Source organism: Phocoena sinus, chromosome 1, assembly GCF_008692025.1.
Source record: "Phocoena sinus isolate mPhoSin1 chromosome 1, mPhoSin1.pri, whole genome shotgun sequence".
NCBI classification, from domain to species: Eukaryota; Metazoa; Chordata; class Mammalia; order Artiodactyla; family Phocoenidae; genus Phocoena; species Phocoena sinus.
The window spans coordinates 97,033,568-97,056,786 of NC_045763.1; the positions used below are offsets into that span (position 1 = coordinate 97,033,568).

Genomic DNA, 23,219 nt, shown 5'->3' on the forward strand with positions numbered 1-23,219 from the left:
AGATTTGCAAGTATAACACATTGGGGAGTTTCTTCTGCATGTTATCTGAGCTCCTTAGCATGGCGCATGAGACCCCTGGTGAGCTGTGGCTTCCTCCCTCTTCAACCTGTCTTCCTGCCACACCTTGACTTGAAATTCATGCTTCAACTATGCCAAGCTCTTTATAGCTGCCAAGCTCACCAGGTGTTCTATGTCTCCATAAAATGTGCTGCTGCCCTCTCCACCTGTAGAATGCCCTTCCTCCCTGGCCTCTTGGTCCAGGAGAGGTCATCACTTCCTCCTCTGCCAACCCCGTCCCTTGTGCAAGCTTCCTTAGTTGCACTTTCCCCACCGTATGGTAAGTAATTGTTTCCCGTCTGTCTATGTCACTAGCCTGTCTGTACTCCCGACCTTGGCATATAACAGAGTCAACAGTTACTGCATGGAATTAAAATGCTCACAGTATGTCATGGAGACAAACCTCAGAGCCATTAGGGTGTCTGTAGGAAGGACATCCAGCAAAAGAGAAGTTTGGATGTTGATGGGCGAAGGGATAAATCATGGTCATGAAGTTGGTGGCAGTGACTCTTGCAACCCAAACTAGAGCAATGGTTCTCAGTAGGAGGCAGGACTACTCCTCTGGAATCCAGAGGATTCCAGAAATCTGTGGGGTGTTTGGGGTCATCACAGTGCCTGGACTAGGGGGGAGGAAGTTGCTGCTGGCATTTACTACTTGGAGACCAGCCTGGAAGCAAAGTACAACCAGTCCTGTACATAGAAGATTAATCACATCTAGTGCCGATAGGGCTTTCATTAAGAAACACTACTCTAAAGACAGAAAGTGCTTTCTCAACAAAGACTGAAAATACTCGTCTTCCTTAGTGCTTCAGGTAGGTGAGTGTGAGGTACATTCAGTGAAGGACCAGAGTCCTCTCCCCCAACTACAAGCATTCACGCCCCTTGGCCCCATCTGCCTCGCCGACCACCAAGTTTCACTCAGCCCTCCTACTCTCTGCACTTCATTTATTTTTTAAATTTTTTAAATTAATTAATTTATTTATGGCTGTGTTGGGTCTTCGTTTCTGTGCGAGGGCTTTCTCTAGTTGTGGCAAGCGGAGGCCACTCTTCATCGCGGTGTGCAGGCCTCTCACTATCGCGACCTCTCTTGTTGCGGAGCACAGCCTCCAGACGCGCAGGCTCAGTAATTGTGGCTCACGGGCCCAGTTGCTCCGCAGCATGTGGGATCCTCCCAGACCAGGGCTCGAACCCGTGTCCCCTGCATTGGCAGGCAGATTCTCAACCACTGCGCCACCAGGGAAGCCCACTTCATTTCTTTTGTTCCTCGGATACCCTGTCTCCTTCCCACCTTGGGGCCCTCCCCTCATGCTGTTCACTCTGCCTAAAGTGTCTGACCCACCTTCCTGCTTTCTACCTGCTTATTTCTTACCCATCTCTTAGCATATCTCTTCCTGCAGAACCTTCCCTCATCTCCTATACTAGTTCTGGTTCTCGTGATATAAGCCCTCAGAGCATTCTGTGTATCTTTAATGGCATTTATCACAATTATAAAATATCGGTGGAAGGAAGGTGGGGAGAGAAGGGGACCAGGAGAAGAAAGGAAAGGAGAGGGGAGAGAGGGAGAAAGACCTATTTGGCTGTATGACGAGAGGGGAAAGAGCACATGTGTTTAAAAAAAAAACCAGACTCTTAGCTCTGCTCCTTGTTAAATGAGGACCTTGATTAACTTTTCAAAGTGATTTGAACCTCAGTTTCCTCATCCACAATATGCAGATAAAGGGCATTTGTGGGGATTAAATGAGATAAGTATATAGAGTGGCTTGCTTAGTGTCTGACACGGCGGGGGGGGTACTCAATGATTGTCCAGTCTTTCTTCCCTCTTCCTCCTCTTCCCTAGTGGAAGGATATACAAGTATAGAAGTTTAATTAAGAAAACTGGACTTAAAAATTAGCCTTTATACCTAGTTGGATAGAGAGGAGACATGAATAAGCCATCTAAATGGGTTTGAGGGACTCTGAGAACTCATGAACATCTTAAAGAAAGCCTGTGGTCAATTGTAACTGATGGTGAGTAAAAAGCAATGAAGAGAATTCGTAGACGCTGACGTGGTGGTATTGCTCAATATTCTTAAAAGATCTGCTCTTTTCTGCACAATCCCTCCAGCAAGCAAGCTGGCAAGTATCTGTAGGATGACAACACCTGACTTCTTGGGAGGAATCTGAGCTAGCTGGGAAGTAGGGCACCTCTAAAAAGTAACTTAGTCCCTTGTGACTGTGAGTTCTGGGTCCTATCAAGGTCCTACTGATGCAAAACAAAACAATGCTTTGGGAAGGGTCAGTGACACCTATCTGAGTTGGAGTCTAGCTACTAAGGTAGAAAGAGTTCTAAGCAGATATCGTTTAGATTTGCATGATTCTGTCTTCAAAGGGAACCTCTGGGCACATTTGCAATCCCATAATTAAAACTGATAATAACGTCATAAAACAGTGGTTATTATCTTCAGAGGAGAACATCTGAGTAATGCATACTATCCTGGAGGCAGACAGACTCTTCTAAGTCAGACACATGGAAGATTGCTAGGGAGTTGAAAGAGAGTCTCGCTTCCTTTCTAAGCAATCCACCCTCCTAAGTGACCTTTGGAATAGTAGGGTAGTAAATAAGTGTCATTGGGCAACTTCTTTCACATGTGACACCATGTGAATTAAGAGCATTTGATTGCTTTGCCAACAGGCAGCATCCAGATCTGCTGTTAAGCTGTGATACCGACCATCTCAACTTTAGATAACCCCAAAAGTTAACCCTGTAAAAGAACACAGCTGTTTCCTGGTTAAAGCCCTGAACTACTTGCTTCTCTTTCTCAGGCTTCGTACACCTACCGTCTTTGTTCCACAAGCCCTAAAGGTTGCCGTGCTCACCTGCCTTTACCAACTCCTGTCCTGGAGTTAAGATAGTTCTGCATCCTGAGACCCCCTCAATCCAGGAATGGTTAGTCACCCCAATGTAGAATGGATTCCCTCACCCCACCAAATTCCTAACCTCTCTGTTATCCCTTTACTCCTAATCACTTAATCCCATTTCATATCTAAGTTTTTTTTGTTTTTTGTTTTTTGTTTTTTGCAGTACGCGGGCCTCTCACTGTTGTGGCCTCTCCCATTGCGGAGCACAGGCTCCGGACACGCAAGCTCAGCGGCCATGGCTCACGGGCCCAGCCATTCTGCGGCATGTGGGATCTTCCCAGACCAGGGCACGAACCCATGTCCCCTGCATCGGCAGGCGGACTCTCAACCACTGCGCCGCCAGGGAAGCCCCCTAAGTATTTTTTATACAGAGCCACCAGAAAGAAATGACAGAGAGGCACGCTTATGGGGGGATGGGGATATGCAAATCCATGGTAACTTTTCTTAGTTTTTAAACCTTAAAAAATTCCTTTATGTTTTTCTGCTTACTATAGAAAATGTGAAAAGTAGAGAAAAGTGTAAAGAGAATGCTTCAGGATAATTATTTCTAGTGTTTATTAAACATTTTTTACATAGTTGGGGTCATAATATACAATTTTGCAACATGCTTTTTTCATTGAACATTGATTTCCCCATGTTATTAAAAACTTTGAAATAAGTACCTTTTTAAAATGGTTATATCCACCCTATAGCTATACTGTAATTTATCATTTCCCTAATGACAGACATTTACGTTGTATCCAATTTTTCAATGTTTTAAAATAGCATAACAGTAAACATTCTTCCTTGTATTTTAAATTATTTACTCTGGATAGAGTCTTATGTGGGAAAGTATTAGGACAGAGTGTAAATATTTTAATGCTTTTAACATGTATACCAAATTAGTTTCAAAAGGCATATATTCTCATTAGCAACCTGGGAGTGATATACTGATATATACTCTGTAACACTAAACAGTAACATTTTAAAAATCTTTGTCAATTAAAAAATAATTTCGGGGAATTCCTTGGCCGTCCAGTGGTTAGGACTGCATGCTTTCACTGCTAAGGGCATGAGTTAGATCCCTGGTCAGAGACCTAAGATCCCGCAAGCTGCACAGTGCAGCCAACAATTTAAATAATAATAATAATTTCAGTGTTGTTCTAATTTGAAGTACTTTGATAACTGGTGTGGTTAGACATTTTTCATATGTTTACTGACTTTTTTTTTTTAATTTATTTTTGGCTGCACTGGGTCTTCGTTGCTGCGTGCGGGCTTTCTCTAGTTGCCACGAGCAGGGGCTACTCTTTGCTGCAGTGTGCGGGCTTCTCATTGCAGTGGCTTCTCTTTGTTGCAGAGCACTGGCTCTAGGCGCACGGGCTTCAGTAGCTGTGGTGTGTGGGCTCAGTAGTTGTGGCTTGCGGGCTCTAGAGCTCAGGATCAGTAGTTGCGACGCACAGGCCTACTTGCTCCGCGGCATGTGGGATCTTCCCAGACCAGGGCTCAAACCCGTGTCCCCTGAATTGGCAGGTGGATTCTTAACCACTGTGCCACCAAGGAAGTCCCTATTGGCCATTTTTATTTCTTCATTTGTGAATTATCTCAGTACTTTGCTCATTTATCTATTATCCACAATACGACTAGTTATTTTATTACAAAAGTAACTAAAAAGTAATGAACACATTGTAAAATGGATTAGAACATTTGAATATTTATAGTGTTTTATAACGTGCTCTTTAAATAACTCAATCCAATACATTGAGAATATCTTTCTATGTCAACCAGTGTATATCTAAGCCATCATTTTTTTTTTACTTTTTTTTTTTTTTTTTTTTTTCGGTACGCGGGCCTCTCACTGCTGTGGCCTCTCCCATTGCGGAGCACAGGCTCTGGACACGCAGGCTCAGCGGCCATGGCTCACGGGCCCAGCTGCTCCGCGGCATGTGGGATCTTCCCGGACCAGGACACGAACCCGTGTCCCCTGCATCAGCAGGCAGACTCTCAACCACTGTGCCACCAGGGAAGCCCAAGCCATCATTTTTTTTAAACAAACAACTTTTAAAAACAATATTTATTTATTTTTATTTGGCTGCACTGGATCTTACTTGTGGCACGTGGGTTCTTCATTGCCACGTGCAGGATCTTCGTTGTAGCATGTGAGATCTTTTAGTTGTGGCATGAGAACTCTTAGTTGCGGCATGTGTGTGGGATCTAGTTCCCTGACCAGGGATCAAACCCGGGCCTCCTGCATTGGGAGCGTGGAGGGAAGTCCCTAAGCCATCATTTTTAATGGCTGCATAATGTTCTATCGTATGGATTAACCAGAACTGTTTTCACCAATCCTCTGGACATGTAAGTTGTCTCTAATATTTCCATTTACAAATGACTCTGATGAATGTGATGAACATCTGGTTCATTTATTTTGTGTACTTGTCCGATCATTTATGTAGGTAAGGTCCTAAAAAATGGAATTGGTTGGTCAAGAGGTACTGAAGTTTTTGATATGTATTACAAAATCTTCCACAATGGTAATACCAATTTCCCGCCCCAAAAGCAGCACGTGAAAGGACTAATTTCACATACCCTCCCGACAGTATTATTGTTCTTTAAAAATCTGCAATATGATAGGCGAAAAAGGTGTCCCATTGTTTTAATTTGCATTTATTGAAACACTAATGAAGCTGAAGTTCACATGTGGGCTCATTGTGGTTCCTTGAATTTCCATTGTAAAGTGTTGGTCCCTGTCCTTTGCCTCTCTATCAGGTTGTTGCCTTTTTTTCTGTTGGGTTGTTTCATTGTAAGAGCTCTTTAAATACTAAGTATTTAGTACTAACCCTTTGTCAGTCACATATGTCTCCATTTATCATTTTCCTTTTGACTTCACAAGAGGCAGTATAGGGAGAGACACACTGGCTCGGCTATTTACCAGCTGTGGTGGATGCTGTTTAGATGCCCTGTTCAGAGGCCCTTTACTGAATACACATCTCCCAGCTGCTGTGAGGTTGGCTACTAAGGATTACAGCTGCCCTCCTCTCTCTAGAGTTTGCCCTAGAGGGAGCTGCCATACCTGGGGAAGTTACATTTCAGCCCATCCCGATACAGGGGAACTAAAAGCTAGCACCCTTCTCTAAAGTGGGTGAGGTTTATGCTCTAGACTCTAGAGCCCTCTGTCTATGAATCAGACCAAGGCTAAGATTTCCTTGGAGTTATTCTTGCTCAGCTCTTTTCTGTTCCCTATTCTGTTTCACTCCTTTCCTTACAGGTGCCTCCTGTAGATCTCTCCCTCAATAAATCATGTGGATCTAAATGTCTGTCGCAGGATCTGGTTCTAGGGAAGCCAATCTAAGAGTCTGTAAAATGGGGATAATATTAGTACCTACTTCATAGGGTTGTTGTAGAGATGAAATATTAATTAAAATAATAGTAATAGCAAAAATTATCTAGCATTTATTATGTACTAGGCATTGTCCTAAGCAATTTACATGTATTAATTCATTTAGTCCTTATATCAGTCAGGGTCCAGGTATAATCCTTAAACAAGTAAAGTGCTTAGAACCATGCCTGGTGCATATTTAGCATCAATTAATCTTATCTATTATTACTGATTGATTCATTCTCCATTTCAAATCAAAGATTAAGCCTGTTAATAGGTTGTTTCCCCTGCATTTTGAGGTCTCCTTCCCATGCCCCTTTTCTTAGGTATTCCTTTGGAAACCTCCTTCCCCTTCATTTTTTTCTCTTTTACTCCAAAAGGTAGAGCTGCCAAGTCTATATTCTTGCTGAGGAACCTCCACACCCAACATTCTTTTTTTTCTTTTAACATCTTTATTGGAGTATAATTGCTTTACAATGGTGTGTTAGTTTCTGCTTTATAACAAAGTGAATCAGTTATACATATGTCCCCATATCTCTTCCCTCTTGCATCTCCTCCCTCCCTCCCTCCCTATCCCACCCTCTAGGTGGTCACAAAGCACCGAGCTGATCTCCCTGTGCTATGTGGCTGCTTCCCACTAGCTATCTATTTTACTTTGGTAGTGTATATATGTCCATGCCACTCTCTCACTTTGTCCCAGCTTACCCTTCCCCCTCCCCGTATCCTCAAGTCCATTCTCTAGTAGGTCTGCATCTTTATTCCCGTCTTGCCCCTAGGTTCTTCTGACCATTTGTTCCTTTTTTTTTTAGATTCCATATATATGTGTTAGCGTACGATATTTGTTTTTCTCTTTCTGACTTACTTCATTCTGTATGACAGTCTCTAGGTCCATCCACCTCACTACAAATAACTCAGTTTCGTTCCTTTTTATCACACCCAACGTTCTTTCTTTCAGTCAAGGGAGCAGTGTTATTCTCTGATAGAATTGTTGGAAAAGGAAGCCACAAGCATCATCCACCGGGTTATTCAAATTTGTCTTGACTCAATGGTGTCATTTATAACTCAGAGAAAAGTCCAGCCACCCAGCTTCAGCTTTTCAAAAAAGAAGCTAAGCTTGATCTATCCTAACAACCCAGCAGGTTTAAGGTTATGCACACTCATTGCTCTCTCCCTTCTTCAAGGCACTGGAAAATGGTCAAGTAAGCCTATGTCAACACCAGGGCATTCATCTAGTAATGTTTGGCACACAATAGGCATTTCAACATATGTGTTATTGAATAGATGACTGAATGAGTTTACAAGGCAAGATAGAGCAATGACATCAGTTAATAGTTGTTTATATGTATCTACTTATTTACCACTTAATATGGTCGCCATTTCCTTCCTGCATCTTTAACCATCCAAGATCATTTTCCTTCTCGAAGGAGAACCCATATAGCTTCTGTCAGTGAGGGTCTGTGATGGCAAAATCAGTTTTTGTTTACTTGAAAATGCTTTATTTCATCCTCATTTTGAAAGATATTTCAACTGGTTAAATAACTCTAGGTTGACAGTCATTTTCTCTGACTGTAATATCAAAGATATTCAGCTACTGTTCGTTGTGGTGCGCGGGCTTGTCACCGCGGTGGCTTCTCTGTGGCAGAGCATGGGGTCTAGGTGCGCAGGATTCAGTAGTTGTGGCGCACAGGCTTAGTTGCTCCGCGGTATGTGGGATCTTCCCAGACCAGGGCTGGAACCCGTGTCCCCTTCATTGGCAGGTGGATTCTTAACCACCGCACCACCAGGGGAGCCCTCTCTCGCTGGTTTTACTTTGTTTTCAGTGCTCTGCATTTTCATTATCTCATGTCTAGGTGTAAATATTTTTCTTTTATTCTTTAAAAAAATCTTGCTGAAAGTGTTGTCTGTTTCTCTTCTCATCTTAGAATTTCAATCAGACACATGTTAGATCTTCTCAGTCTATCCTCTGATTCTCTTTTATATAAAAATTTAGTTCAGTTCTATCTTCCAATTTGCTCATTCTCTCTTCAGAATGTCTAATCTACTGGTAAACCTGCCCATTGAATTTTAAATTCTAATTATTGTGGATTTTTTTAAAGTCTAGATTGTTTTTAAAACCTGCCCATTCATTTTTTACAGAACTTCATTATTTATATTTTCAATCTTTATTTCTTTTATATTAAACATACTTATTTATAGTCTATGACTATTTATAATCTATGACTGTGATCTATTCCAGTTTTAAAGTCTTTATGTGTTTGATTCTGTTATCTGTTTTTTTGTTTGTTTGGGGTTTTTTTTTTTTCCTGCTAATTCTTGTACAAGACGCCTTCTCTCTTTGTATGATTTCTGATTTGATTGAGAGTTCATATTTCTTGGAAGTTTTTCTGTGGAAATGTTTGGGGTCTGGCTTAAGTTGGTGTCATAGTCAACTTGGGTTGACAAAATACTGTAAAGTAAAATATCATTGCTTAAAACATCTATTCCTCACAGTTCTGAAGCCTGGAAACCCAAGATCAAGGTGCTGGCAGATTCAGTGTCTGGTGAGTGTGCCTTTTCTGGTTCATAGAGGGCTGTCATCTCACTGTGTTCTCACATGGTGGAAGGGGTGAAGTTGCTCTCTGGGGTTTCCTTTATAAAGGCACTAATCTCATTCATGAGGGCTCCACTCTTATGACCTAATCACCACCCAAAGCCCTTATCTCCAGATACCATCACACTGGGGATTAGGTTTAAACATATGAATTTGGGGGAGGGAAACAAACATTCAGCCTATAGCATTTGGATTTCTCTAAACGTGACCTGGTTTACCTTTGCCAGCTGCCTGCGGGCATCACCAACCTGAAACCACTTTAAGGTAAATTATGTGCTTGAGTTTTTCAGACAACTCAGGTAGAGAAGATTATTGCCTTTGGTTAAAAAAAAAAAATCTCAGAGGAGATATTTCCCCCTCCATCCTATGTTAAGGCTGATTATAGGCAATTTCCTTTTGTAGTCTTCTGGAAAGAGGCTGAAGAGGCGTTTTGGGGGATCCTGGCTTTATGTGTGGAGTGTCTTATGAGATTCCTCACGTTGGCAGGAACCTGGCCTTTGTCCCTTCTTTCCATGCCTCATGAGACCATGACAGCTAAAACTCAAATTCATCTGATTTAGCCAAGAAAAAGCTTGACTTCAGGGTTCTACTTATCTCTTTTACTAGTTCTTAGCTTCTGAGTAATCAATCCTATTTTCATGCTAGTTCATTGATACATTTTCTTTTTTTTTTTAATATTTAAAAGCATTTTAAGTTGCTTTCAGTCTGAGTTGGACAAGGTATCTATTTCATTAACTGTCAGAAATGGAAGTCTACAGAGTGATTTTCTTCCCTACTTTTTATTCTGAAAAATTCCAAATTTCTAGAAAAGGTAAAATAATAATACATGAATAGTAGAGTACAAGAATAGTAGAATAGTATATATATACATATATATATCCCCATACATCCTCACCGAGATCCAACTGTTAATATTTGGTTTGTATTTCTCTCTGTCTTTTGCTGAGCCATTTGAATATAAGTTTCAGAAGTCATGGCTCTTTACCCTTAAATATTTCAGCTTGCATCTTCTAAAAATAAATTCCCTTATATAGCCATAATTCCATATCTGAGAAAAATAACAGTAATTCCATAATATCATCTAATACACAGCCTATATTCAAATTTCCCCAATTGTTTCTTAAATGTCTTTTATAGTCTCTCCCTTCTCTCTCTCTTTCTCTCTTCTCTTTCCCCTGTCTCCCTCTCATTTAGAACTCCATCAAGATTCACGTACTTTTTTTGGTTAGTTTTTCCTGACGATGTTTATGAAGAGTCTGGGCTAGTTGGCTAATAGAATGTCTCAAATTCTGCATTTATTTCACAGTGCTTTTTAAAAATATATAAACAGATAAACTTATTTCTATGTTTAAAATCTCCCACTGGCTTCTATAACAATAAAGCCCAAACGCATTCCCCTGGTTTACAAAGGCCTACATGAGCTGTATAGTCTCCTCTCTCTCTCACTGCATCTTAAGCCACAGTGGCCTCTTTCCAGTTTCTCAAACCCACGAAGCTTGTCCTCACAGGCATTAGCTTTAGTCCTTGCGTTAGCTGTTCCCTTTGTCTAATGTGCTCTTCCCTGAGCTTTGCTGGAAAGTTGGCTCCTTCTGATAATTAAAATTTCAGTTTGAATACTGTCCTCTCAGAGTGGCCTCTCTTACCTTGACCCTCAATGTAAAGCAGTCCTTCAGTCACTCTCACATCCCCCTACTTTGAATTCTCTGCATGGTCCCTACCACAGCCTGATATCTTTCTTGTTATTTATTTTAATTGAATTCCAGGAGGGCAGGGCTGTGTTCTTTCTTGCTTGCTACTACATTCGGGCATCTAGAACAGTTCCTGACACATAGCAAAAACAGAATAAATACTTGCTGATACTCTGATGAATAAGCTGAAAGCTGAGGACTGAAAAGAAGCCAGGCATTTAAAGAGGCTGGGGTAAAAAAACTCGCAGAGGGAACTGCCAGGGAGAAGGCCCTGAGAGAACCCTGAAGCTTAGTCTATTCTAGTGTCTGAGGACTGTCCTGTGCCCTTGGAGGGAAGTGAGCTAGCAGGAGGGAGAAATGCAGGAGAGTGGAGAGGTGGGCAGGGAAAGATGGTTTAGGGTTTTGCGGGTCATGGCAGGGAATTTAGATTTTATTTTAAATCAAATGAGAAGTCACTAAAGGTTTTCAAGTAGGAGTAGGACATCTGATTTATACCTTTTAAAAGATAATTTAAAAGATAATTCAACTTGAGTAATATGGAGATAACTAATATGATAGAAAGTCATATGTGTAAGAGAAGATTTGCAAGGGGGAAATAATGATTCATTTCCGACATGATGAATTTGACATATTGTACTTCCTTTGTGGCTTTCATATCAACACCCCAAAAAGAATTTATGAGTAAGAAGAGATTATAATACCTATCTCTGAAATAATACAGCCAGCTAATTCAGTTGTTGCTTCTAAGCACCTAATATTAAGGGTAGTTGTTGATAATAATGATAACAGGTACCATTTATTGAGCAGTCAGGAATGATGTTAAGCACTTAACAAAACTTACCTCACTTAAGCATCACAACCACCTTTATTAAAAGAGGATTTACTATCTGTGCTTTACAGTTGAGGAAACTGAGGCTAAAGAAGATAAGGATAACTCGTTCACGGTCAATCAACCAGTAAGTGGCAGAGATGGAACTCAAATCTGGGTCTAGTTTGATGCCAAAGATGTTATTTTAACCCCTTTGCCATTAACACGTTCTCAGTAAGAGATACTGAAAATGGAGTTTTCTTAATACAGCCTTAAGGCTGTAAAAACCCTTAAATTTCATTTCAGTGGAGAAATATCTATTTGAGAAATAATCCTATTAAATTCATCAGATTAGTTAGCCGAGAGAGATTATAGTCTTAGTATTTTTGTAAAGCACAAACAGACCTATTTTTCAGTTAACTTGACGTGAAGAGGAAGGGAATGGAAATAAAACTTAGCCTTCCCAGTGCCTTTGGAATGTAGTTGCTTGAAACTGAGCAAAGCTGCCACCCAACTTTCCCGGGAACCAGCGATTCTGCAGTCAACACGTTTGCTTTTTTAACAGCTGGGAACGCCGAATTGTGACACAGCCTCAAGAACTGAGGCTGCCTTGTTCAGACTTTCACACGGGTCCCTCTGTTCCTTTCATAGAGCCCTCTTTTTCTTAAACATCCCACAAATGCCGCTGGGGGACTCATTCTCCGGGCCGGAACCAAGCCTTCAGGACAGGCGGCCCTTGCTTGGGCTTCCCATCTTTTAAAATGCTCTGCGCTAAACCCCGTCTGAAGGACGCTTTCTGGACGATATTTATCGCCCACCCTTCAGCGTCTGAAGAAGAAACAGGAGGGCAGGAAAGCAACTTCAACTTGGTGGTTGAGGACAGACGCCGGGGCAGCGGAGGGACTAAGAACCCCAAGGTTCCCCAGAGGCCGACACGCAGTCCCCAGCCCACCCCAGACGGCGGAGGCAGAGCGCCGATGGCCCCGCCCCGCCTCGCCTCCCGCGCTGGCCATTGGCGTGTCCGAAAGATGCGGGCGTTGTCGGTTTGAATGGGAGCGCCTGGAGCTGTGGGGCGCAGGCGCAGAGGAGGGGCGCGGCAGCGGGCGGGCAGGCGGTGCTGCGGCACCACAGTGTGGCGGCCGACTGGCCGGGAGGCGAGGAGATCCCGGAGTTCTGACCCACGTCACCTGTGGGGGCGGGGGAGGGGTGTTGCGCGCCGGCTTCCCGCGGTGCCTCTGCTTGGGGACCCGCCGGGGGAAGGGCCGCGGCCACCCGCCAGTAGCCCGGGTGGCCCCTGCTGCAGCTTCGCCTCGTGCGCCGCGCTCCCCAGACTCGCCGGCCCCCGCGAGGTGAGTTCGGAGGGGAGTTTGTGGGCGCCCCGCGGAGGGAGGTGACAGGGAGGGGGCGTGTGTGTGTGGGGCGTGCTCCTTTGTTCGGGGCGGGAGGGGCCCGGGGTGGTCGCGGGGGCGGTCTCGAGAAACCTGAAGCTCGGGGTGAGCAGCAGCCCGCTCCAGGTCGAGCAGTCGGGTGCTTTCAGGTTGGAGATTTAAAAAGAAGAGTACATTCTAAGAGCTTCATTCCCTAGTTTTTTAAAAAATAAAAAGTACAGTAGGATACAACGACTTCTTACGTATTCGGAGTGTGACAAACATTAAAAACCCGAAACCCTGTGGAATTAAATCCGAGGCGGGTCGCGTTCACTTGTAGTCGTGAGTTTGTTGTCTAAAGCGGGCAGGCTTTTTCAGACACCTGCGTTTACCACATTGACTTTGGGGAAACCAACCTGTCGACTTACCGTAGAAATTGATAGTTGCTGCAAAAAGTTTTAGTAAGCAGAGAATGTCAAGAAAGCGCTTTTCTGAAAATCTATAGAATATCTGCGAATATTAAAAAGTGGAAAACCTATAATTTCCTTGTATTGATGGTAACCAGTTAGCTCATTTTACCTGGTATCATTTGAACTCTTAAAGAAAACGAGTAAGGATGGAAATTCTATTTGCCTTAATGCATAATTTAACCCTCCCGTGGAGTTGAACGAAGTAGATTCTTGGCTTTCCTTTCAGTCGGCTTGTATTGGAGTCGCTGGTGGCGTGTGTGGGAAGCTGAATTTTCAAGCTGCCACTTTAGAAGGGTGCACGGAAGATTTCTGGCTTGATAATCACCAGTGTGATCACCTCTGATAAATACCACTTTTGCTTGGCTTGTCATTATTCAAGAAGCAGCTTTGGTTGATGGTTTAGAAGTCAGTAAGCAGCATTAAAAAGGGGCAGATCGCTGTTGGTTGACCTGTGTGTGTGTGAGTGTGTGTAGGTGGGGACTCGAGAGGAGGAACAGTCTCATACCTACTCTTCTTTACACCCTACCATGGATTCCTTCTGGCAAGCTCTTTCTCAGGCCGTTATTTATAATATGAGGAGTGGAGCAGATACAGAGTAAAAAGTTGTGTGTTATTGTTTTAGAGGCATTCCCTCCAAATCCTCTTTGGCTAGATAAGCTGTTTAGTTGTATTTCCTTCTGTTATTAAATCAGACATGCAGTGTTACAAATATTATATTTTAATATAAATCTCAGACTTGGTACTAGGCTAATTAAAACAAAGATAGGTTATAGTAGTTTTTTAAATGGCATTGCTCTTAAGCATAAAATGTTTCTAAGATTTACCTAAAAGATAAAAATTCTGTAATTACTTCTCTGGAATTTTAAAATTGAAAACCTGACATAGATTTAGACTAGTGTTCTAAATCTATTCTAATAGACGTTATTTTTTATAATAACAATGGCAATTATCAGTATTACTACTCTATTGAGTACTTTTAAGTACCAGAGCCAGGCACTGAGGTGCTTTTTATAAATCATATCTCTAATCATCATGACACATGTTGGATAAGTATCATTACGCCAAACCAACACTGAGAGTTTAACTAGCTCGAGATCGTATAACTAATAAGTCACCGTGCTGAGATTCAAACCATGGCCTGGTCCCAAAGCACATGTTGTATTGCTTCTGTGTTTGTTTAAATCTCCTCCAGGTCTCTGGATTCCATTTGTAGAGACATAATCCTACTTTTAGGATGCCTGTATGTGCTCTGTTTTGCTGTGAACTGTGCAGAAATATTTCAGCCCTTTTAGGACAGCTATTTTCCTTTCAATGCTTTATAAGTCACATAACATTTTCAGTGTCCTTTTAATCGTCTTTATAAAAACAGTAAAAATATAAGAGTAAGACTTTCCTGAGTTATTTACGTGACTACGAATATACTCTTTACTTTGGAGCAGAAATGTATTAAAGTCTGGTTTTCTCACTACCATAGGATTCTTTGCTGCTTCCATAGTTCTTCTTTCCAGGCAAGAAATCAAAAAAATTTGTTGGACATCAATTATGTGCAAAGCAATTTGCTTGGTGTTGTGAGATAGTGGAGAGAAAGCTTCCTTTTCAATAATAGTTTCTGGAGTTTTTGCAGTAACTTCCTTCTGTCCTTCTCTGTCTGTTGCTGCCAGTTTATCTTCCTAACACAGATCCAGCTTTGCTATTCCTTTGTTGAAAAAATTACAAGGTTTCTCATCATATAAATACAAGGACAAATACTCCTTCAGCCACGTACATATTCAGTGTCCCTCACAATTTAGTACCTTCTTAGACTTCTCTTTTACTACTGCTCACCCAGGGTGCTCATCCGGGCACACTTTATCTGCGATCCCACCTCCTTACTTTTGCTTGAGCATTCCCCATGACTGGAACACCTTTTCTGGATTTGCCTAATAAGGTTTACCCATCCTTCAAGGTGCAATGCCGATTTCCTTGCTTCCAAAAAGCTTTCCCTAGTCTTTTTGCTTAGAATTATTCTTCCCATATCATCTCATAATGTCACTGAATTGAACAGAAACATTTTTACACTTAATTGTGATAACTTTCAGAAGGAGAAAACAGTTATATTTTCCTATGAAGAATTCTGAATTAAAACTCTCTAAGGATTCTTTTTAGGCATTTATAATCATTTTGCATCCGGGATTTATTTCTCCTTAAAAATGTGTTTGAAACCAATTTTGCCATTTCATAGTTCTTCTGTTAAGAGAACTGATTTATTGTCATTTACTAACTCAAGAACAATGCTCAGGAAAAGGGACCACTTCTTTTCTCCTTCACTATTTCGTTCTTCATACATATATTAATTGATTTAAGCTGATGGCTGACCATCATTGGTAGTAATGAAGGGCTTTTGGTCATATTTTCTGGTGACTTGGTGATGAGTTTTGCTCAAAGTAGTATTCTCCCCATTGTTTACTAATAAGTATTTCTCTTTTTTTTTTTCTGACATAGTAATGTCCTCATAAGATAATGTTTATTTTGCATTTACTTCTTTGAGCTCCTATTAATTGCATCATGTTTGTCTGATAATTTATTTATTAACAAAAGATTACAGTTTGGAAAGGGCAAAGATTAATGTATATATTTAGGTTTGGTTTTTGTCTTTTTTTTTTAAGAAATTGGGCTTAGTGTGAATCATCAATGTTTTTGGATTGCATTTCCTTGTGATCACCTGGCCTTATAACCTGAGTAGTCATTTGGAATGTACTGAAAATATAATTGGGGTTGATTGAATTTTTAAAAAATTATCATCGTGATTTCTATAACCTTGATATTAAAATACTGCTATGTGTCCAATTTTATGTGTTTACAGTAATGAACTAAAAATCATTTATGTGTCTAGTTGAAACTCTTCCAAAAGGTTATTAATTTTACTAATGGATTAAAAGTACAATATATTTTAAATTGTTTTATAGGAGGGAAAATTAACCTTATTTGTAGACTCTGGGCTTCAGTTTGAGGAAAAATAAAACCAAGTAATAGGGAGAAAAATACTAATTTTATTCTAATGAACATATATAAGACTCTTCTCCTTTAGTTGGACATACTTATATTCTTAAATATAAATAAGTAATTTTGTTGAAATAGGATTTTTGATTCATTAACTGCTTTGCAGGGAAAAAAGGTAACCAAGATTAGAGCTGTTGCATAAAAGAATCTTCCTTTTGTTCCTGAAATTTTTAAGCAACTGTTTCATCCTCCATTAAATTATTGTAATCACTAAGGACTGTAATTTCAGAACAGCAGTTTTAATGATTAGCGTAGTCACTGGCATAATTCAGATTGGCTCCATGTTAATCTAAAAATAGATCCCCTTTCTAGTTTATCATCCCCTTCCCCAGGAAAATGTTCAGTATTCAACTTCTTTCTGATTTATCACGGACTGCCAAACGTTAAGACACTAAGAGGCTGCCTGTGCAGTAATGATTATATTTGTAGGGCTTCGTGTAGAGATAGTTGGAAACTACTGTTGAACTACAAACTTTCAGCCTATCTCATAAGTAGACTCATACACTTGGTCATTTCTCACCGTTAAACAACAATGCTAAGATGAAGGCTTGAAATATTCAAATCCCTTTCTTCTAGGTTACATTTTGTTTTAGTATTTATCTAATTTAAAATTTCATATACGGTGTTTATTAGTGTTTTGGTTATCCAGAGAACATATTCTTTGAAGTCCTTTTAGCTTTATGTGATGGATAAAAATATAAATGTTCTTCACCAAAAAAGGAAGTTTATATATAGTTGTTTAGAATGGTGAGCTTTTAGGTGTAAACCTTGGAAAAAATGAAAAGGAATTCTTATTTTATATTACTAAAATTATTTTTGGATTATACAACTTTGAAATAGTTGCATTCATTGTTTTACCTTTTTAATGTCCACAGCTCTAGACCTGAATTTCTTGTTTTCTCATCTGCCAAGAATAAATATGAGAGTTTAAAATCAATAGTGCTTTTACTTTGCATGTATTTGCTGTTTTTCCGAATGACCCATGAGGATTAATTTCAAATATACATGGGAACCCTTCTGACTGGTGATGTGCCTTTAAGATATAGATTTACTTGGAATCTGGAACCATTATTCTAATCTATTCATTGGATTTATTCTATTTATTTAGCTGATCAGTAGTCACAGTTTATTAGAAAGTTTTTATAATGAAATATGTATTTATTTAACAGTTACACTGTTACACTTATTTTTTAACCTAACTTGGCCTAACATCTTACAGACTTATATTTATTGTTGCAGACTTAAAGGTTAGCAATAAATTGAGATGTAACCTTAATTGGAGCACATACTTTAGGGTTATATATTTGCTAAAGGAAAACTTTACTGATACAGTTTTTATAGCATACGCTGTGGCAAATTCTCATTTCTCCAGAATGATTAGAGAATAGAATCATCTGCTTTACTATGTACCATGATTGTTTATTTTATTAATTTCAGATTGTGTAAAGTAATTTACATTTGATATATACAATTATCAGTTAACACTAAAACTATGTCCAACACTATAGATAGATATAGATAGATACACACATGCCTATAATCTTGAGTTCACAGTATTATGTGACAGTTTGATTATATTATTGGTTTAGAGATTTAGTATGTTGAGTAAAGAATCAGACCTTTTATGCATTGCTTTATTTTTTTTTTCTCCCATTGCAATTTCTCCTTAATTTTGCCACTGACTCATCACAGTTTTTAACATTTGAATCTCATGGGTACTTTAAAATTTTTTAGTTTTAAAGATGTGAAAAATTAAGAAATATTAGTCACTCATTCTACTTCCCCCCCATCCTTCCCCATTTATCAAATTTTATCTGATATCAAATTTTCTCAGGTTATCTTTTTGTTTCTTTCAGCTATTATTTGTGAACCTAGCACTTTACCAAGTACAAGTTTGTTACAAATAGTCCATTTTTTTTTCCCTCTCGAAGTATCACTCTTGCAATCCAATTTGTCCGTTACTGTGCCTATTGCTACTGTTCCACCTGTCCTCAAAATTGGAAGTCTTGTAAGCTCTCTGTCACTGCTTGACCTTTGCCTCTCACCTAGCCAGTGGGCATTGTTTTCATTTTTCTGTAGGTACTCTTAGCTAGATTACTTAAGTACCCATTCGTTCTTGATCCTAACTTCCCTTGCTTTAGGCACTAATTTCCCACATCAGTCGTATATTCTAATGTCAAAATAAGTTTTCTTGCCTTTGATTGGCTCCTCAACACCTGCTACACTAAAATCAAGCTCTGAACTCTATGTTGGACTTTGCTTACTACACCCTTTGCTTTTTCTTACACTCTTCATATTCTTCTATGTAAACTTCCTGCTTTTACCTTCCTACTCCTGATTTTACATGTATCGTTCCTTATACCTGCCACCTTGTTTACACTGTAGGTTCCAGATAAAATGTAATTAGAAATACATGTTTAGATTAGGTGACAAGCCATATTTAGACCATCTACAAATAAATTAGTGTCTGCTTACTGATACATAATTTGACAGAAAATAACCAGTTTACCTAGGGTAGTTACCTGAGTTTATTTTATAAGTGGATGTTTTGGCCTCCCACTTTGCTACCCCCATTAGTACTATGATGTGTATTTGTTACTCTAACCTTTACCCTGAATTCTAATGTGAAAGAACTTTATTTTAAATGTGTTCTTCATTCTTCCTCAGTATTTATCCCAGTTCCAATTTATAAAGAGCTCCTGTATCTGATTTGAAACATTACAGCTGAAGCGATTTGGAGAATTTGAGTATTGTACCTGAGAGGGAATTATTAGGATAAGAGGAGTTTAAAGAATTTAGATTATCAATCCTGGAGGCAAGAAAAGTAAGATATTTATTATCTGATGGGTGTACCACTTTATAGAGACACTTAAATGAAAGAATCAGACCAAAAGCTTTTGGCATTTAAGTTGCAGTCAGGAGTAGATAGTTTAGATTAATTGAAAGAATGACAAAAGATGATACAGCTGACTCTTGAACAATGTGGAGGTTAGGGGCGCTGACCCCCTGGGCAGTGGGAAATCCACGAATAATTTTACAGTTGGCCCCCCATATCCGTGGTTCCACATCTGCAGTTTCAACCATGTGGATTGTGTAGTACTGTAGTATCTATTGAAAAAATTCCCCATTTAAGTGGACTTTTGGAGTTCAAACCCATTCAAGGGTCAATTGTAATTGTAACTGTCTATCCCTTATTTTTCACAGTCACCTAGTTTGAAGATACTTTACTGCTAATCGAGTAAAGCAGGGCTGGGATTTATTGTTTCCTCTGATTGCATACCTTGGACAGTATCTAGAAGTCCACCTAGGTGTGTAATGGGAGTCTGCCTGTTTTGACCTCCTAATCAGGTAATTAGACATGAGGTGATCAGAGTTCTCTACTAGTTGATCTTTCTGTATGCTTCTGTCAGTTTCTGCGATATGGAAGATAATTATTGCTTTCTCTTTATCTATGGTCAGACCAAAAGATGCTGTGAGCTAACAATTTTGTTAGCAGTGAGGTTTTTGGAGCATTGTTTGTTAAAACCTGGGAGATGCTATTAAGGGCATACGTGTTTCTTGCAAATTATTAGTTGTAAGTCTTAATGGAGGTTGGAAGTTAAACTTGATAGCTTCTTAATATTCTTTCAAACCTATAATTTCCATTCCATTTCCTGGTCCTGTCATTAAATTTTATTATGTTAATTATTTTTAAATATTAAAAATAATTTAATATTTGTTGTAAATTTTATTAGTGTTATCTAATAATATGTAAACTACATGTTAAATATGAAGTGGGTTTGTTAACTCCACGTGGAGCATTAATGAACATGTTAGTAAATTAGTTAGAGAGTTTTTGCAACATGAATCATTGAATCAAGAATTGCTTGTTTGGGACTTCCCTGGTGGCACAGTGGTTAAGAATCCACCTGCCAATGCAGGGGACACAGGTTTGATTCCTGGTCCGGGAAGATCCCACATGCCACAGAGCAACTAAGCCCATGCACCACTGAGTCTGCCCTCTAGAGCCCACAAGCCATAACTGCTGAGCCCACATGCTGCAACTGCTGAAGCCTGCATGCCTAGAGCCCGTGCTCTCTAACAAGAGAAGCCACCACAGTGAGAAGCCCATGCACCGCAATGTATAGTAGTCCCCGCTTGCCACAACTAGAGAAAAGCCTATGCGCAGCAACGAAGACCCAACACAGCCAAAAATAAAATTAAAGTTAAAAAAAAAAAAAAGAATTGCTTGTTTGTTCAGTGAGTAATTGTAAAGTAAGAAATGCTACTTAGGGACTTCCCTGGTGACACGGTGGTTAAGAATCCACCTGCCAATGCAGGGGACACAGGTTTTGTCTCTGGTCCGGGAAGATCCCACATGGGTGGAGCAACTAAGCCTGTGCACCACAGCTACTGAGCCTGTGCTCTAGAGCCCGTGAGCCACAACTACTGAGCCCAAGTGCCCAACTACTGAGCCCGAGTGCCACAACTACTGAAGCCCACGTGCCTAGAGCCTGTGTTCTGCAGCAAGAGAAGTCCCTGAAATGAGAAGCCCGCCCACCACAACGAAGAGTAGCCCCCACTCTCTGCACCTAGAGAAAGCCTGCACGCAGCAACGAAGACCCAGTGACGAAGACCCAACACAGCGAAAAATAAATACATTTATTAAAAAAAAAAAAGAGGGGCTTCCCTGGTGGCGCAGTGGTTGAGAGTCCGCCTGCCGATGCAGGGGACACGGGTTCGTGCCCCGGTCTGGGAAGATCCCACATGCCGCGGAGCGGCTGGGCCCATGAGCCATGGCCGCTGAGCCTGCGCGTCCGGAGCCTGTCCTCCGCAACGGGAGAGGCCACAACAGTGAGAGGCCCGCGTAACGCATTAAAAAAAAAAAAAAAAAAAAAAAAAGAAATGCTACCTAATTGTTATGTAGATTGAAATTTAAGAGTGACTTTTGCAGGGGGGTGATACTCTTCCTTTGAAGATAGTAAAGCCATATTATAAATTGTCTTTCGTAAAATGGTGAATTGTATTCTCTGTCTTCTTGCGTATTTAAAAAAAATTTTTTAGTGGTTCTGTATGCAGTCTTAAGTAAGGTATTTTGCAGCTCCATTTATGTACACTTGTTAATTAAATGCTTACATTTTAGTAAGTATGAAGTTAACATTTTTTTAATGATTGGTGAATTTGGGGATTTCATTATGATCTCATGGCTGGAAAAATATTTCAATTAAATTATAATTTAACTTAATTCTAAGTTAAGTTAATTCTAATACCTCACCTTCCCCCGTAGTATAAATAACAACCTAAACCTCAAAGTGGTAGTGGAAGACAGTTTAATTGACAGTGTAGCTGTTGTGTAATTTAGATGCATTTTGGAGCTATTGCTATGACTATCTACACTAATTCCCTTAATGTTTTTTATTAAGGTAAAAAGGTACAGTGGAATTCTGAACAAAAGGAAAAGAGAAGATTTGTTGGATTAATAACTGCTACCTACCTTTACATCTTTTCTTAAGACACTGCTTCCTTTGTTGGCCAAGAGAGGATAAGAGGAATAATATTTTGTATTTCTTATGTGCTAAACTGGTATTAATATGAAAACCTCATTTCCTCTAGGAAGCTTGTCAGTGTTCCCAAGGCTAATCCTTTCCACCTTCCTCCTGCTCTGTTCCATACTAACCTCTCTCTAACTATACTTAATTAACAAAGCAGCAGGAGTGTATTATCTAGAGTCTAATTTATGTTATAGCTGAAATACTTAAAAGGATGTGGAAGAGGAATTAGGCTCTATTGGATGGCAGCAGAAGGGAGAAATGGGTAGAAATGGAAAGCTTGCTCAAAGTGTGGAACAACTGTCTAAAAGGACTATTCAAAATTAGGATTAGCTGCCTTGTAACCTTTCTGGGAGTGTTGTAGTTGTAGTAATATGTTGGACTAACTGACCTATGGGGTTGTTTATAATGCTGGATTCCAAGAATGAATGAATGAATGAGTGAATGAATGAATAAATAAATAAATACATTTTATTTATATAAGCACATGTATCTTAATTTTACCTTATTTGCCTCTTTTTACTGTTACCTTAAAGATTATAGTTTACTTTCCTCTTTGATTCCATTGTTGACCCATTGGCTTTTTAGTAGCATGTGTTTAGTCTCCATGTAATCTTTTTTTTCTCATTTCCTTTTCTGTGGTTGATTTCTAATTTCATGCCATTGTGGTCAGAAAAGATGTTTGAGATAATTTTTATACTCTTTAAATTTGTTGAGGGTTTTTTTTGTGCCCACTATGTGGTCACTCCTAGAGTATGTTCCATGTGCACTTGAAAAGAGTGTGTATTCAAGTTTTTTTGGATGTAATATCCTGAAATTATCAATTAAGTCTAACTGTGCTGTTGTATCATTGAGTATCTCTGTTGCCTTATTGATTCTCTGTCTGGAAGATCTGTCTATTGATGTGAGTGGGGTGTTAAAGTCTCCTACTATTATTGTATTCCTATCGATTTCTCCCTTTATGTCTGTTAGTATTTGCTTTATGTATTTGGGTGCTCTTATATTAGGTGCATATATGTTGACAAGTGTAAAATCCTCTTCTTGTATTGATCTTTTATCATTATATAGAGTCCTTCTTTATCTTTCTTTATGGCCTTTGTTTTATAGTCTATTTTATCTGATATAAGTATTGTGACCCCCACTTTCTTGTCATTTCCATTTGCATGAAATATCTTTTCCATTCCCTCACTTTCAATCTATAAGTGTCCTTTGCCCTAAAGTGGGTCTCTTGTAGGCAGCACATTGTACACTCTTGTTTTTTTAATCCAGTCTGCCACTCTGTGTCTTTTGATTGGAGCATTTAGTCCATTGACATTTAAGGTAATTATTGATAGATATGTATTTATTGCCATTTTAAACCTTGTTTTCCTGTTGATTTTATATTTCTTCTTTGTCCCTTTCTTTTTCTTTTTCCTTTTGTGT

At 39.7% G+C, this 23,219-nt stretch overlaps 1 protein-coding gene across 1 annotated transcript in view; it reads left to right on the forward strand.

The window, feature by feature from the left end:
• Window positions 1-12,491: 12,491 nt before the first annotated feature.
• GPSM2 (G protein signaling modulator 2) overlaps window positions 12,492-23,219 on the forward strand; it is a 63,274-nt gene continuing 52,546 nt past the window's right edge. Inside the window, exon 1 of the mRNA XM_032633766.1 lies at window positions 12,492-12,742. The gene's annotated coding sequence lies outside the window, so the exon portion shown is untranslated. The remainder of the gene's footprint in view (window positions 12,743-23,219) is intronic.